Raw genomic sequence first — 17,611 nt, forward strand, 5'->3', positions numbered from 1 at the left:
GACTAAACCCAGTTAGAATGTCTTTGGGCTGTGTTAGCCACCCTGACTTATCAAGTGCTGGAGACCGAGAAAGGCTGTGGAAGGGTGGTCCCATGTGTCTGACATGAAACTGATTGTCATATGGCTGGCCACATAAAAATCAGATGAAGAAATTTTGTCTAAATTTAACCAACACTGTCTGGGATCAGAAGCAACACCAGGTTTCCAGCAACTGGGAAGCATTTAAGTTCAGGGTAGTTCCATGAATGAGAGAACTGCTGACTTCCTATCAAAAAAGCTGTACCCAATACTCTCATTTGTCTCTTTAGAGCCCGAAACTCTCTCAAGCTAGTAACTGCCATTTCTGTCTTAGGGCTCGGCATTGCAGGACAGAGAGCTGCTTCAAGGTGCAAGTGTGGGGATGTCCATTTCCTCAATGAACGCTTTTGCTCATGTTTGTAACCCACTGAATAAGAGTTTAAGAGTCCAGACAAGACACAATTGAAAAGGACTCAGTGACCTCATCAGTTTCCTCTGCCTCAGCAGAGTTGAGTGTCTGGGGCTTCCAGGCAAGTTACTTGTGAATATATATAAGGAAATTTAAGGTATGGGTTTTTTTTTTTTTGTTTTTTTTTTTTTTTTTTTTTTTTTTGCGGTACGCGGGCCTCTCACTGCTGTGGCCTCTCCCGTTGCGGAGCGCAGGCTCCGGACGCTCAGGCTCAGCGGCCATGGCTCACGGGCCCAGCCGCTCCGTGGCATGTGGGATCCTCCCGGACCGAGGCACGAACCTGTGTCCCCTGCATCGGCAGGCGGACTCTCAACCACTGCGCCACCAGGGAAACCCTTAAGTTATGTTTTAAATAAACATACCAGAGCATATGCATCCCACATGAGTCTCCCCTTTAAAGCAGTCCCGTTGGAAGATGAATCACTTATTCCAAAGATACTATTAAAAACAATCTGGATCGTTTCTTTTTAGACACTTAAGTGCATACTTTGGAGTATCTTGATGGGAGCAAATATTTATCCTCTAAAGGTGGATTTGATTTTTACCAACAGCCAAAATTCATTTGTATCAAAGTCTGGGAAATAAGGTGAATAATCAAATTAAGTGATATTATTTTAGATTAAAAGATGAGTCTGATATAACTGAATGAGACTAGTTTTCTCCTGAGGGTTGTAGATGGTTCTGAGGGCCAAAGAGTAAGAACAATGGACTCATTGATGGGATTAGTTTGCACCTTTCAAAGTGATTTCTTTAAAAGATTATGCACAGCTGAGGGTAGTAACTTCTGGAATTTTTCTTGAGGTTTATTACTTCAGAGAGACATTGTATCTTAGTGATTCAAAGCATAAGCTCTGAAGTCAGTCTTGGAACCAAAGTTCAGCTCTATATTTTTTCAGCTGTGTGACCTCAAGCAAGTCACTTACCCTCTCTGAGCTTTGTTTTCTTCATCTGAATAGGAGGCTTATCCTATAAACTACCTCAGAGGATGCCTGCAAGGAATAAATAAGGTCATATACATGAACACGAGGTCATATATATAAAACACCCAGTCTACAGCATGACACACAGTAGGTGCTCAGTAAGTAGGGGCTCTTGTTTTTCTTCATCAACACACTGGGTACACACAAACAGGTGGGAGCAAATTCATAATATTGATTGTATTTTGTGATGTGATAGTACTAGTAACTATCATTTATTAAACACCCCTGGTGGGTAAAACCCTTTCAAGCCTCACTATAACCCCTTTAGAGGTAGGTACTCTTATTGGACCCATTTTAACAGATACGGAAATTTGAGGCCTAATGAGTTAAGTAACTTGCCCCAAAGCATTCAGCTACAAAGCTGTGGAGTAAGGATTGGAACCCAGCTACTCGGACTTCCAAACTAGGACCTTTAACCCTTTCTCACACAGCTGTTTATGAAGACCTGTTGGTCCTCTTCACAGTGACATGAGGACAGCGTGAGTAGGGGTCCAAGCATGGGCTTTGGAACCACATGGGCTGGATTTAAGCTTGAATCCCAGCTCACTCCCTTATCTGTCATGTGGCCCCTCCCCGTTTTCTCAACTATAACGTGGGGCGAATGAAGAGAGGCTGCAGGAGTAGCGTGTCGCACGGTCGGTGCAGGGAATGAAATGTGAATGAAACCCCCAATTAACAGAACATTCTGCACAGAGTAGCTTTTGGTGCCATACCCCAACCCTTGAGATCCACACGCCTGCCAGGGGGAGAGCAGTATCGCTGCTCTGAAAGCCTGGTGATAGCCTAAGTACGAAGCACAGCCTCACTGATAGTGGGAAATTCTCCTGAAAGTGGGCAATTTCTATCAGACTGTGGCCGAATTCCAGTGGGGGTGGAGGAGGTGACAGACAAAACCACTTAGTGTTCCTCCTTGGCCCACAAGTTGACACTCTGATCAAGCACTCTTCCTAACACGTGTTCCTAGAGAGGGGCTTCTTATCTGGAGCCGGGGCTGGCTGTCCACCCCAACTCCTGCCTGGGGCTGCCCCCCGCCCGTGTAGTTCCTTCTCACACCGTGACTTAAGAAAAATCCTGAGTGGCCAGAGGAAACATTGCATCAGTTGCAGCTCAGTGTCCAGCTGGTCTAGAGCACTCATTCATTCATTCATCTTCCACAGGAGAGAAGTTGGCAGCCAGTCTTACAGCTAAGAGGCCAATTATGGACTGAATTGTGTTCCCCCAAATTCATATGTCGTGACTCAGAATGTGACTGTATTTGGAGATAAGACCTTTAAAGAGGTAATTAAGGTAAAATGAAGTCATATAGGTAGGCCCTAATCCAATATGACTGGTGTCCTTATAAGAAAAGGGTGTTAGGACACAGATAACAGACTGAGGGACCTTGTGAGGATACAGTGAGAAGGTGTCTTCTGGAAGCCAAGGAGAAGCCTCAGAAGAAACCAACATTGCAGACGCCTTGATCTTGGAACTGTGAGAAAATAAATTTCTTTGTTTATGCCACCCATTCAGTGATATTTTGTTATGGCAACCCAAGCAAACTGATACAAGGCCTGAACTTCATTTTCAGCCTTGCACACAAGGGTCAGGGTGGATGCCTCCCAGGAGAGCCCTGCAGTGAGATGCTTCCTGGAGATCAGGCCACCAAGGCCTAGTGGTGCTGGCTGTTTGGCACAAAGAGCCTCCTGGGTTTTCCGTCCGCACACCTGCGGCCAGTGCCCCTGGCTGTTCCCTTTGTACCACCTGAGCAGCCTTCCTGACTTCTGAGCCAGTCACTCGGGGTCACCAGGGAAACTCTACACTAGACTGTCCTGAAAGTGGAAAGTGGCTTTCAGACCTCTTGGGGGTGATTCAGACCAGGAGGACACTATTGAAGTGATTGTTTGTTTATTAAAGAGGCTTATTTATGCAGTCCTATCTGCTAACCACTTTTATCTGTTCTTTGTTGTTGCTTGAAGAAGAACTTGTTAAATGACCCAAATTGTGCCTTCTATCTGCCTTTTGAAAGGACAGAGTAACAAATGTAAATGCGTATTGGGTAAATGTGCTTTACTTTCCAAGAGAGGAACTATATGATCTGGAACTGAAAATGCTCAAAGGTGCAACCCATGATTTTTTTTTTCCCTGAAATTCTTTTCTACCTGCCAGCTTCTCACCTCATGGTAAATCAGGTGCTGTCCCAGTTATAGTGCTTACTCAACAAGTCACTGATGGGGCCAACTTTTACAAACATGGACCTGTATTCCTACTTGGTCAGCATTAATTTGTAACTCAGAAAGTCTTTGTTAAATATTGAAATTAAAATGGCTTTCCTGTGGGGTTATTTCCATTTCTTCATCTGTAAATAAGGAGCTTTAAGGTGATCTCTAAGATACCCTCCAGCTGCCAAAATTGTGATTCTGTTTTGTAAGATGGGCAAATGTGTGAGTCCTTCTATGCCGCCACACAGCATGCCACCATTCGAACCCAAATGCTAGTTATTTCGTTCATTAGCTTAATAAATGCTGTTGAGTGAGGGACTGAATTAATTAATGAATGCCTACTGGGTTCCCAGCCCCAGGGAACACGTAGATAAATAAGACAGTTTCTGCCCGTCAAGAGCTCACGCTCTGAAGGGGGAGACAGATGTGTAAACAGATGTGCTGCTCAGTTCCACTTTCTTTGTTTTCAGTTAGTTTTACCTATTATGATAATAAAAACTTTAACTTATTTCGTGCCTGCTCTGCGTCAAGCACTCTGCTGGGTGTTGTACAATGAGTCCTCATGTTCATTCTACAAAGTCCGTATTATTGACGCTATTTTAAAGATTAGAAAACAAAGGTCAGATACTTAGGTCTGGTTAACTCCTTGTCCACATTTTAATAGGAGCTACGTGAGCTTTACTGTTTCTGGAAAGAAAAGCCAAAGGACACCATGATTCCATCTCAGTGAAAGGCAGCAAGTGTGGTTGATTTTATTTTCAATTTATTCACTTAAACAACGTTTATTGAGCATCTTCTCAGTGTCGGTAAAATTTAAAAGCTAAGTATTCTTCTGACCTGCTCCTGGTGCAGACAGTTTTAGCAAAGAAGTGTCAACTAATGATTATACCAAATGGACCAATACTCTCATGTAAAAGCAACAGAGTGCTCTGATCCCAGAGGAGAGAGCAACCAACTCAGGGCTGGAGCAGTCAGGGAGGGTGACCTTTGAGCTGAGTTTTGAAGGACAGATAGGAATTCATCAGGCAAAAGGAAGAAGGATGCTGCTAGCAGAGGGAACAGAAAGTACAAAAGCCTAGTGATACGAACAGAACACTGCCTTTGGGGAATGATGAGCAATTCTGTGTGGCTGAGTGTAGAAAGAGTGAATGAGCCTTGAGGATGGAGCAGCCAGATGGAGAGGTCGAGTGGGGCCATGCTGAAGGGTCCTGTTCAGAATTTATCTTTTGACTGATGAAGTCTTTTCTAGGGGGGATGGTGACATCATCTGATTTGCTTCAGTGCAGCGCAGTGATTAGCAGTCCTGGCTACACATCAGAATAACATGGGGAACTTTAAAAAATCCTGATGCCTGATGCTGCACACCAGATCAATTAAATAAGAATTCCTGTGAGCAGGACTCAGGCATTTGGTATTTGAAAGAAAACGTTCCAGGTGATTCCGATGTGCAGCCAAGGTTGAGAACAACTGGTGTGGAGAAAACTCCAGAGAAGAAAGAAGTTGGTGACTGGGAGGCCAGTTAGGGGACTACTGGAGGCCTGGAGAACCCCTCCAGGGCAGTGATTCTTGAACTTCAGTGCATCAGGATCACCTGGAAGGCTTGTTAACTTGCTGGATCCCAGCAACCAGCTTCTGATTCAGGAGGTCTGGGGCGGGACCGGAGAATGTGCATTTCTCACCATTTCCCAGGTGGTGCTGATAATAATGGTGAAGGGACCCCAGTCTGAGAACCACAGGTCTGTGGCCAGGCAGTGGGATGGAGAGGAGAAAATGGGCTGGGAGGTATTTTGGAGGCGGGGAGAGGGGGATCTGGCAACGGGGTGAATGACAGTGCGATGCAGTTAATCAAAATGGAAACGGAGAAGACATTTTGCTCTGTTTATGATGTGGGGGGAGAAGATTTCGGACATGTAGGACTAGACGTATTTGTTGGAAAGATCTAAGTGAAGGCACCTAGTCAGCAGCTGGGAATACTTCTCTAGCTATCTGGAAGAAGTGAGGCAAATTCTGGAACAAATCAGGACCTCGGATTTAGCCTGACTCAAGATAGACATGAACTGTTGACTGTATATAGCTTGAGAATAAATCAATATATTGCTTCTATTGCTGCCATCTTTTTCTGATGTGTTTAATCAATAAAAGATGGTGGTGGTATCTTTGTAGCCGCTCTGCAAAAAAAAAAAAGAGAGAGATCCACGTGTTACATAAGCCATTAAACCTGGTCGTTAAGTATACATAGGTCAAAAGTTAAAACTGCCTCCCCCAGTTTTTCCCATTTATATTCACACATGATTTTGAAAAGCAAAAATAACCTCTTTCTCTATTATATTGGTAATTATTATGTTTTCCGCTGATTTGTGAGAAGAATCCAAGGCATTTTGCTGAGCCTCAGTTTCCCCAGTGGGTTGGATTTAGTAACTGCCAAGTACCCTTCCAACTCCAGAGTTCCATGCCTTTGACTTGGTGTCAGTTTTGCCAGAAGAATCTCCAGGAGCTGGTAACACTGGAAAAGTTTTTTTTTTTTTTCCCCATTTGAATTTAACTTTTTTAGAGTACATTTTTATCAAAAAAATAGTAAGGCCCTATTGTCAGAGCTCTGTCCTTAAAGGTATTTCCAAACTTGTTTCTTATTCCTCATTTGACAAATGCTGTCACAGAGCTCCATCACTCCTGCACGAACAGCTACCAATAAACAGAAAATTATTTCCAACCAGCTAACATGCTGTTTACTTTCCAGAAAAATTGCACTTTCCTATCTGACAGTTGATCAAGGGGTATCCCGCTGCTGTCAGCAGGGAGAAATGTTTAAACACAGAGATGGGAGTTTAAACATTTTCTCATTATCACAGAATAAGGGGAAAAAAACCCACAAATAAATAAATAAGTAAAACTGGCATCCAGACTCTCTAACCCCCTGCTGGGAGCGTAATGAAGCTGTGTCATGTGACCCAAAGGAGTGGGCTTTCATCTCTGGCCCCAGTACTGTTACTCAAGTGACACCTGTCACATGACCCAACTTTGGTCTTTTATCTGCCTTCCCCAGGCACCCTTGTGGGGAATTGTCTTTTCCAGAGATGTGTGGCCTGTGGTGGCCATTGTAGTGGGTTCTGTTAGTGCCATTAGCCTGGCCCTTTGCATTTCCTGCCTCAAATTCCCTGCACCTCTCCTCAAACATTGTTTAAACATAATAAAGTGCGAAACTAAAATAAAGACAAAAAAAAATCTCAGAAAGGACCAAAAAATTCAGTGCCATCATTATATTTCATGGAAGTTTGCAGGAATTGGAATTTGGAAAGAAACAAATTTTAAAGCACTAATATTCATGTCTGAATGTTTATTAGAGCAGGTGGTTGATAAAACCCGAGTACGCTTCATTATAAAAATGCCTGCAATTTTAACTAGCCAGGCTCACCAGGGAGAACCACAAACAACCAGCACCAGGTGTGGCTTTTCCTTCCCCAACTTCATTCTAAAACCCACTCTAACCTGGCCTCCTGCCTCCCCTTGTTAGCTGGAACTCCATGGCGCTGAACCTTTCATTTTCCTGGTCTGTTTATCTTCTGCTCTCCTACGACGGCTACCGACATCCGTCATGACCACCACCTCCATAAACATCACCCACCATCACAGGTTAGCTGATTTTCACAGTGCTTACTATCTTCCAGGCACTATTCAAAATACTTTAAATGTATTAAATCATTTGATCCTCGCAAGCAACTCTGTGACACAGATATTATCACCATCCTCATTTTACAAAGGAGGAAATGAGAGCACAGAGAAGTGAAGTAACTTGCCCAAGGTCACACAGCTAGTTAGTGCAGAGCCAGACCCAAAAGCAGTCTGGATCTTGACCCTGCTCGACGCTGAGCAATCTTCAGAACGTTTCTAAATCTTTACCCGTGTACTTTTCTTTTTTCCGATCACAGAGGATACGTGTCTCTTATCCTCTTCCAGGCAAACGTAAACTCTTAATCTCATTTCCTTCAATGTCTGATTCTTCACTGATTCATTCATTTATGTATTCCACAAATGGTTATTAAACACCAATATGTGTCATGCACAATTCTAGATGCTTGTGATATATCAGTGAACAGAACATTAAAATTTGCTCCTGTGGGATTTACTATCTAGGAGGGGGAGAGAGCAAATACACTCGACCCTTGAACAACATGAGTTTGAACATGGGTCCACTTATATGCAGATTTTTTTTCAGTAGTGAATACTACAGTACTACAAGATCTGCGGTTGGTTGAATCCATGGATGTGGAGGAACCATCAATAGAGTACCGACTGTAAGGTATTTTCAAATTTTTGACTGTGCAGAGGGTCAGTGCCCCTAATCCCTGAATTTTTTAAGGGTCAATTGTAAACAATAAATATAAGACATCAGTGTGTCATATATGAAAAAAACAAAAAAAACCCAGATCAGGTCAAGGGAGTAAAGGAGTGTGGGGTTGCAGTGAAACAAATGGCAGAGGAGTTCATTCACTCAAAAGACATTTATCAAGGTCCTACTATGTACAAGGGACTATTCAAGGTGCTTGAAATACATCAGTGAATAAAACAAAGTTTCCTATCCTCAAGGAGCTTACATTTTAGTAGGGGTGAGAAAAACAATAAACATCGTAAACCATAAATTATACAGCATGAAATCCAGCAACAACAGGCTTTAGAAAAAGCGGCCGGGGTAAGGGGGATTTGTGTGCAGGAGGCTTGGGTGTTGGATAGGGTGGCGGGTGTAGCCTTTGCAGATAGATGGCATTGGAGCAAGTCTTGAAGTTGGCAAGGGAGTTGGCTGCGTGAATATTTGGGGGAAAACGTTCCAGGCAGAGGAAAGAGCCAGGCAGAAGCCCAAGGAGGGAGCATGCCCAGTGTGTTTAGACTGTCCAATGATTCTCCCAACTTCTTTCTTTTTCCTTCACTCCATAAAATGCATAGTTCTCTCCTGTGATAAAAAAGAAAAGGAACCCTCTTGCTGCTTCCACATTCTAGCTAGTACTCCATCCTTTTCATCCTTTTGTGATAGTTTCTGAAAGCTATGTCCTGCTTCTACTTTCTTACCATTCACTCTCCCTTTAATCTGTTGTATCTTTCTATGACCACCATTCCACGGAAGCTGCTCCCTTAGAGGTCACCCATGACCAGAAGCCACCAAAATCCATGGCCTGCCTTGGTTTACACCTCTCTGATATTTTCTCTGTGGGCCCCTCAGTCTTGGAACACTCTTCTTGACTTTTATCACCCAGAATGATTCTAGTTTTCTGCCCCACCCCTCCAATTTCTAGCCATTAATACTTTGTTTCCTTTGCGAATTCTTCTTTCTTCCACCCTTGTGCTTCTTCTCTTTCTATATGTTCTCTTGGGGAATCACATCTTTGGGACTTCAGTGACATGTATGTAGGTGATGCCCACATATAGCCAGTCTTCATTTCCTAGTCCCAGGTCAGCCGTTCCAATTGTCTGATACACACCTCCAACTGAAGATGTCCAGAAATGAGTGCATAGCCTCCTCTCTTGAACTAATTGCTTGGCTAAAAATGATATAACAAGTCATCCAGGCCCACAGACTGGAAACCTTACAGCCATTCTTCATCTCCCACCACTCCCTGCACCACTACACCCCACAGACAGTTGCCGTGGCAGATTCTTTGGTTGACTCTTCAACAGTCATTCCTCACTCCTTCCCCAGTTAAGAGAAAACTGATTATTCAGGAACTTGCCCCTCAGGAAAGTGATCCCCGCTTCAGATCAGTAGCAAATCCTGACCATTCTAAAGCGTCATCTAATTTCTCTTGCTGGCAGTTCAGGGGTGGATATGTGACCGTCTGTTCAGTAAGATGTGAAGAGAACCATGCTTTCTTTGAAAAATAAGCACACAGGAAGAGGCATCCTCTTCCTCTACCGGACATTGTCATGCCTGTATGTGATGCCTGGGGCTGTGGTAGCATCTTGTGACCATGATAGGAACCAGCCTGAGAATTAGGCAATGAAGGACACCGAAGATGCAGTGAAGAAAGACGAAGGAACCTGGGTTGTTGATGACGTCTTTGACCCATCAGTTAATTAATCCTGGAACCTGGAATTAAATCTAGGTACTTCTAGATTTCTTATGTGACCTCATATCCTCATGGATTAAGCCACTGAATGGGGGTTTTCAATTTCTTACAGCCAAAAACCATCCTGTCCTTTCTTTACTTCCCACACACAGGGCTATCTTCTTTTCACCCTCCTCCCCACGCCCTCACCAATTGCCTGCCTGGAAAACTCTCACTTGAAGACAAAGATGAATTGTCATCTCCTCTATGACAGGGAGGACTGAAATGTCATTGGATCTTGTATTTATTTCCACCTAATGCCCCAGTTGACTACAGGATCCTTGGGGGAACGTTTTTTATATTTCCACTGCAGACGTTTGTGGACTAAATTAATGAATAGATGGGAAAGATTATTTTATATCTTGGTTCAGTTTTTGGCTCCCGCAAGATTTTTCTTGCAATATCCAATGACAGTTCTTACAAAAGAAACAATTGTTTACACGAATGCCAATAAACTTGGATGAATTCATTACCCAGCACCTCAGATCTTATACCAGGTGCCTATTAACCTACTTAGGGATGCAGAGGAGTTAGAAGTAGAAAATGTGAATAGATTCAGAGAGGATGGACTAAAATAAAACTGTTCTGGGAATTCATTTATGAAAGGCATTGAGAGTAACAAAAAGGTGTCAGTCAGTGTAACCTTCAGGAAAGTCTGAGCACTTTGGTTCTAAGAATTGTAACTGCTCAGAGTGATTTATTTTCCTCCAGAAAGTAACTTCCATTGGATGTTCCTAGAGATTTCATTATAAAAAGGCAAAAGTTTTTGAGAATAACTCCAAGGTGGTATTGGATGTGCACTTAAAGTATCAAGAAATGTTAGAAGACAACGTTACCAACTCTCATAAAAATCCTACCACTCTATGTCAGCACTGTTCAGCAAAACTTTCTGCAATAATGGAAATGTTCTATATCTGCATTGTGCATTATGGTAGCCACTAGCCACATGTGGCTATGGAGGCCTTGAAATGTGGTTAGTGTGACTGAGGAACTAAATTTGATCTTGATTAAATTTAAATATAAGTAGTCACATGTAGGTAGTAACTTCCGTGTTGGACGGTGACCAACATGTTTTATGTGACCTAGAATAGTCAGGATAGGCTAGGTTACACTGCAGTAACAAATAATCTCCAAATATTAATGGATTAAAACAAAGTTTTATTTCTCTTTCTCACTATATATTCATTATACATCATCTGGGGACTCCGTTCTACATCCTTTCATTCTGGGACCATCTTGAATGCTGCTGGTCACTGTAACAGAGGGAAAAATGAAGAGAGATCTGGAGGGTGTTGCACTGGCAATCAAATAAATGCTTGATTCAGAAGTGATACATTTCACTTCCACTCACAATTCATTGGCTAGCGCTAATCATACAGCCCTATCCATCCACCAGAGAGCCAGGAAGTGTCATCCAATTATGGAGTCTGGGAGACAGAAATACCAGGTGAGTAGCACTAGTGGCTGAAAAAGTAAGCATTATTAAATAACTAATACATCTAATTGAACAAAAATAACTCATGTTTTTTAAAGTCAGGTATATGCCTATAGAAAGGAATCAACAAAAACATGGGAGGAAAAAAATATGCACAAACAGGAATGCCCCTTTGATAGAATCAAGGAAGAAACGAAGATTAGAATAATGTTTCGGTGTTTCATACATAATTTTTATTAAGCTTTTGAATAGGCAAATCCATTCATTAAAGGAGAAAAAGAAGGAAACACAAGCATGATTTATCTTCCATTATAATTAAAGAGAATAATTTTGTCAATTTTTACTTTTTAAAAAATCCTTTTAAAAAACCCCAAAACGAGCCTACCTGTTCTTACAACAATAGGATCTTACTATAATTCCAAGTATAGTCGCTCCACAGCTCTTCAAAAGCCCTTATTAGACATCTTTGAATTAGATGGGACCTTAGGGGTCAGCTATTCTAATTTCCAATATGGGAATCCCTCCTAGAGCTTTCTATCTCGTTTGGGGCAAAAAGGAAGTCCAATACTGCTGTGGGAGCTCATTTCATTGGTGGACAGGTGAAATTTTTGGAGAACTCTTCCTGCTGTATCAAAAATACCATCTCTGAGCTTTCAATGTACGTATTTGTCCCGGCTCCACAGCCACCCAGCAGAAAGCCAGCCCCTTTGCTCCGTGAGAACCCTCAATTCCTTGAAGGGAATTTCTCTGCCCCTGGGTTTTCCCTTTTTGGAGTATTCCTTCTTGTGCCCTGGTCTTTGTACCCTCTGTTCTCCTAGCAGCCCTCCTTGGAGCGTGCAGCCCAGACTTTGGGGACAGAGTCTGAGCATCAAATCCTAGATGCTTAAATTAAGTTCTGCGTTCTTCTCTGCAAGGCGGGGAATAATTACACCTACCTCTTACTTGTTAAGAGGATTAAACAGGATTAAATCTGTAAACTAATAGATGCACAATAAATATTTACTTCAATATGATGTTTCTTTTAAAGTGTGATGGGTAGAGTGAAATTTAACAATAATTTAGGTGTGATCTGACTAATTCCCTTCTCTGGGACACCCTCTTATTCCTTCATTTATATCAGCCACAAGTATTAGCATTATCTTTTGTGGGCAGCCAGACATACTATTAATTCATATTATAGTTAAAAGTGCCAACTTCCACTAAGCCTTACTTAACTTGTTGACATTTTAAGCCTAAAGTGTAAGAAATTAAACCAGATGAAATTTGATAGGAATGTATTGGCTGTTGCTCATCAGCTTTTTTTATTTTCTGGGTTTTTTTCTTTTGGTTTGGTTTTAATAGACTTTATTTTCCAGAGCAATTTTTTTTTTTTTTTTTTTTTTGTGGTACGCGGGCCTCTCACTGCTGTGGCCTCTCCCGTTGCAGAGCACAGGCTCCGGATGCGCAGGCTCAGCGGCCATGGCTCACGGGCCCAGCCACTCCGCGGCACGTGGGATCTTCCTGGACCGGGGCACGAACCGGTGTCCCCTGCATTGGCAGGCGGACTCTCAACCACTGCACCACCAGGGAAGCGCTCAGAGCAATTTCAGGTTCACAGCAATATTCAGCAGAAGGTACAGAGAGCTCCCATACACCCCTCCCCACAACATGCACAGCCTGCCCCATTACCAACGCCCTCCACAGAGTGCTACGTTTGTTACACTGTATGAACCCACATTGACTCATCATTATCATCCAAAGTCCGTTTTACATTAGGATTCATTCTTGGTGTTGTATAGTCCATGGGTTTGGACAAATTTTTGATGAATGATGTATATCTGTATCCACCATTATAGTATCATACATAGTTACCCCGTCCTGAAAATCCTCTGTGCACCATCTATTCAACATTCCCTCCCTCCCCTAGCAACCACGATCTTTTTAATGTCTCTATAGTTTTGCCTTTTCCAGAATGTCAAATAGTTGTAATGATGTAGTGTGTGACTTTCAGATTGGCTTCTTTCACTTAGTAATATTCATTTAGGGTTCCCCCACGTCTTTTCATGGCTTGATCGCTCCATTTCTTTTCACTGTTGAATAATATTCTATTGTCTGGATGTACCACAGTCTATTTATCCACTTATCTACAAAAGGACACCTTGGTTGTTTTAAAGTTTTGGCGATCATGAATAAAGCTGCTATTAACATCTGTGTGCAGGTTTTTGTGTAGACATAACTTTTCAACTCCTTTGGGTAAATACAAAGGAGCATGATTGCTGGATCTATGGTAAGAGTATGCTTAGTTTTATAAGAGACTGCCAAGCGGTCTCCTAAAGTGGCAACGCCCTTTTGCACTTCCACCTACAATGAGAGTTCCTGTTGCTCCACATCCCTGACAGCATTTGGTGCTGTCAGTGTTCTGGAATTTGACCATTCTAATAGGTGTGTAATGCTACACATTAGCCTTTAGCAAGATCTCAGGCTTTTGAATCATGATCCAATGCTAAATGTCAGCTGCCTCTTCAAGAGTTGTGTATTCTACAGATTTGATAGGTATGTGATTACTGGAAAGATCATAGACATTGGAGACTGCCAGACCTCAGGTGTGTACCTTACCTCTGCTGTCCTACCACAAAGGAGTTAGTTAACGTCTCTGAGCCTCAGTTTCCTCTTTTGTAAAATGGAAGTAATAAATGAGTAATAACAGTACTTACTTTAATGAGTTATATGAATAAACTGTGTGCCTTCTCCAGTTTTATTCAAGTGATTAATAATAAAAGCATTTGACCAGAATAGGACTTAGGGCTGAAACTTGTACCACACCACTGCTGGCCTTTCTCCAGTAAGGCCACCGTTCTTTGAGCACATATATCTGCCTCATCATCCAGCCCACACAGTTTCATCTTTCAGGTATATCTGGACAGGCTTTGTCAAATGCCTTACTAAAATCAAATACTCAGTAAGGTAGATTTCTTTGGACCATCTGTGTACATTTTTCCTCCTTCCATCTCAGACTCTGAGTGCATAGGTACTATTTTTAAATTCTCTCTTAATTAGTTCCTCCTTGTTCTTCTAAAGGCTATATAGCGGTCTCTGGTTTCTAGGCTACTACATTTCCTGAGTAGATCATCCCCAGATGAAGTAATTTGAGTTTCCCCAGGTTCTTTTAGAAGGACCCATTGTAGAAAATGAAACACATGTTAGCCGAGACAGATCTCTCATTTTATTTGAGGCTTATGTGTGTGCACACAAGCATGTGTATCTCATGGTGCAACAGGACTTGAATTACAACTTTGGAACTCTTTGCTCTTATCTATCTATTCAGTATCTCTGCCATCAAGTCAGAGCTGAGATTACTCATCACTTTTGCTGTCATCACAGACAATTAGGATTCAGTAGAAGGAGACAGCCTGAAATTTAATTCTAACCAGCAGCTCAATCCAAACTCCCAAAATCTGGCTGGGATGGGGTGGTAATGTGTTTTGACAATCCAGTTAGTGAAGGAAGAAGCGCCCCCTAGGAAATCATAACAAAGAGTCTTAAGCAAGACTCCTTTCGTTGACAACTTTATCCAAGAAACCACCTTCCCTGTAGACTTTTCTAAACTTTAGACTAATCCTCTCCTTGCCACAGAAGTCCTTTTGTTGTGGGAAATTGTAAGTGACCACAGGAGTGACAGGCCTCTGCAAGCACCAGCTCTGTCTCCAGAGTCTTTCAATTGTTGTCTCTCGTCTGTCCTGTACTCCTTCTGGCCCAAGGATCACTCTATCAAATAACGAAATGAATGAAATTATTCAGAAGTTCTCTTCTCAGATGATTTCAATGTATGTCTAGTTTTTGAGCCAATCACTGTTAAATTCTAGGCAAATGACAGCATCAATAACCTTTCACTGCTTTTTCCTCAAGTATTATGCACTGTTGCCTTGGACATCATATTTAAAATATTCCACATCACAGGTGATGTGATGGTATAAAACCCTTGGTCCAGTGTGGAGTTAGATTTGAAGCTTCTTATAAGTGGAAGCAAATTAAAATGGAAACAGCAATACAGGTAGCCCTGGAAGTGAATGAAGAATAAAAAAAATCAGAATCATGAATAACAGATTGAGTAAGGAAACCTGTTAAATATTATTGCAAAGTTATTGATGGAATTATATATAAATATAGATGGATAGATAGATAGAAAAGGTGATAATAAATTTTAACAGAGGCAGCATCTTACCCCTGGTAATCAAAATCTACCTCCAAATGTACAAATTATCGTTATACCTCACCACACCCTAACTATTCAAAACACACCAAGCTTTGAAATAATATGTGTAAAGTGCCTGGCAAATGGTATATACCCAGTAAATTTTAGTTCCATTTCTCTGTTGTAGACATTAGCATACAGTTTTTCCATACCTGAAACTGACATTCTGAGGATCTTTTAAGAGTCTTAATTTTCAGGCATTGCTGCTAGTTATAAGCCCTAATATCCCAATTTACATTTTGAAGCTCCTGAAAAGTGAATATTTTAACATAAATTCAATTTAGTGGAAAAGATTTACAGGCCCCAAGTGTCCATGTGATTACCACTTTTAGTCCCTAACTCCAGCACTCCCAGATTTTGCTGATCCCAAGCCGTTTATTAAACAGTTTAATTGCTCCAGCTTCTCCCTGTTGTGGTTCATCTCCTGCGGGTTTTATCTCCTTACATTAGTACCAAGGGCCCGGGGACATCAGGAGATTGCTCCAGTGCACATTCCGCCTGCCCCCTCCCTTCCTCAACGGCTGACACAGACGCCAAGTTTGTCACGCTGCTTTTAATTGATTTTCTATTGTGACCAGTTTACATCTACAGGTAATGAATGATTCTTTGCGGAAACTGACTGTAGTTCAGAGAGGCAGGGTAAGCTCCCTACCTCCTGGCGGCTTTAGTAAAACAAAATAACAATAGAAATAATTGTTATGTCTTACGGGGCACCACCATCTGAGACCATTTCCATCAATGTCTTTGATAATTTTATGAAGGGCAAATCCTAAAGTATACCCTGTTCTCATAACTGGTGGGTTTAAAATGGCATAATTACACAGTAAAATTTCTGCTCTAGAAAATATTTTACTTGGGAAATACCGTGTTATGATTGTATTGCCCATTGTAATTCCAATTTTATATCGTCAAAATATAAACTTCAGTATTTCATAAAATGCTCTGATGAAGAGCTATAATTCTAAACTTCCCTGATCTTTCCAAATTTCTAAATACAATGATCTTAGAAGATCCAAAAGGCAGACGTTCTTGATGCGTACATGCCTTTAACAGAGAAACTGGCAAAGAGCTGAATCCTGCCATGTGAATGACGTCGGGGCAGGGGTGGTGCAGGGAGTATGCCAGTCATTACCATCTAGGTCCCAAAAGTTCTGCTAGGAAGCACGGCAAGCTGTGGTTGCCAGATGCGTGGCCAAATCATAGGTTAATGACTGTGGACTGGGATATAGCCAGGGTCACCTGCAGGGCTGGCTGGCTGGCTGTGTGCACGGGTCTCACCTTGATTCCTCTATCTAGATCGCTGTCCCCTCTACCCACCATGGAAGGCCCAGGATGAGTGCTCTTGTAAGATCTAGGGATGTCTATACTATGGTGGCTTTTGGAGTTGTCCCACCTGGCTTTCTGTGCCTACCAGCAGAACTCTTTAGGATATGGTAGCTTTGCAGAAATCCTCTACAGCGCCCCTTCCTCTTCAAGATTACCTTGGAAGGCTGGGTTGCCCTGGGCTGATGGAGGAGACTGCTGAGAGCAGCTGAGTCTGTGACATTTGTGGATGGGTCCTCCCTCCCTATCAGGTCCTCATGGTTCCCAGAGCTCACCCTGGAGAGGACTCCCTGTAAGCAATGGTGCAAAAAGGTGTAGCCTAAGAAGCCTGTAGCAGTGATGACTGGACACTCGTAGGCCTCCGAAACCACCTCCTGGGTGGTGCTGGACTGAGCCAGGTCTGCTCTGGCACCTGCGGGCAGGCTAGGTGGTAATTTGCATTTGCAGTACTATGGTGACCAACCGTCCTGGTTTAGCCGGGACTGTGTCACTTTTGGCGCTGAACATCCCACATCCCGGGACACCCCTTGGTCTCGAGCAGGTGGGGACAGTTGGTCATCCTGACCTCTGATTTTGTCCTATCAGCTGACAGCGAGAAGTACGTAGTTAAGGGAACTTAACATGTCAGTGGAGTCCTGTATTCCAATGTGCCAGCTCAAGGCCTTACAGTGACGTGTAAGGGTTGTCTCAGGAGTCCTATCAGTGCCCTGGCGGTGGGAGCTGATGCACACTGCCATCCTCCTTTCACAGCCTGTGAGGCCTGTGTCCAGAGTGGGAATGAAGAGCCGGTCCCAGGACAGAGGTGCTCTGAACCCATGAACCAGGTCTTCACTGGACAGTGGTTGATTTTCAGTTCCATCCA

At 42.6% G+C, this 17,611-nt stretch overlaps 1 protein-coding gene across 1 annotated transcript in view; it reads right to left on the reverse strand.

The window, feature by feature from the left end:
• Nucleotides 1-14,363: 14,363 nt before the first annotated feature.
• The window catches only part of CDK15 (cyclin dependent kinase 15), a 114,379-nt gene continuing 111,131 nt past the window's right edge, over nucleotides 14,364-17,611 (reverse strand). Inside the window, exon 18 of the mRNA XM_032638476.1 lies at nucleotides 14,364-15,231. The gene's annotated coding sequence lies outside the window, so the exon portion shown is untranslated. The remainder of the gene's footprint in view (nucleotides 15,232-17,611) is intronic.

This window comes from Phocoena sinus, chromosome 7, assembly GCF_008692025.1.
Source record: "Phocoena sinus isolate mPhoSin1 chromosome 7, mPhoSin1.pri, whole genome shotgun sequence".
Classification (NCBI taxonomy): Eukaryota; Metazoa; Chordata; class Mammalia; order Artiodactyla; family Phocoenidae; genus Phocoena; species Phocoena sinus.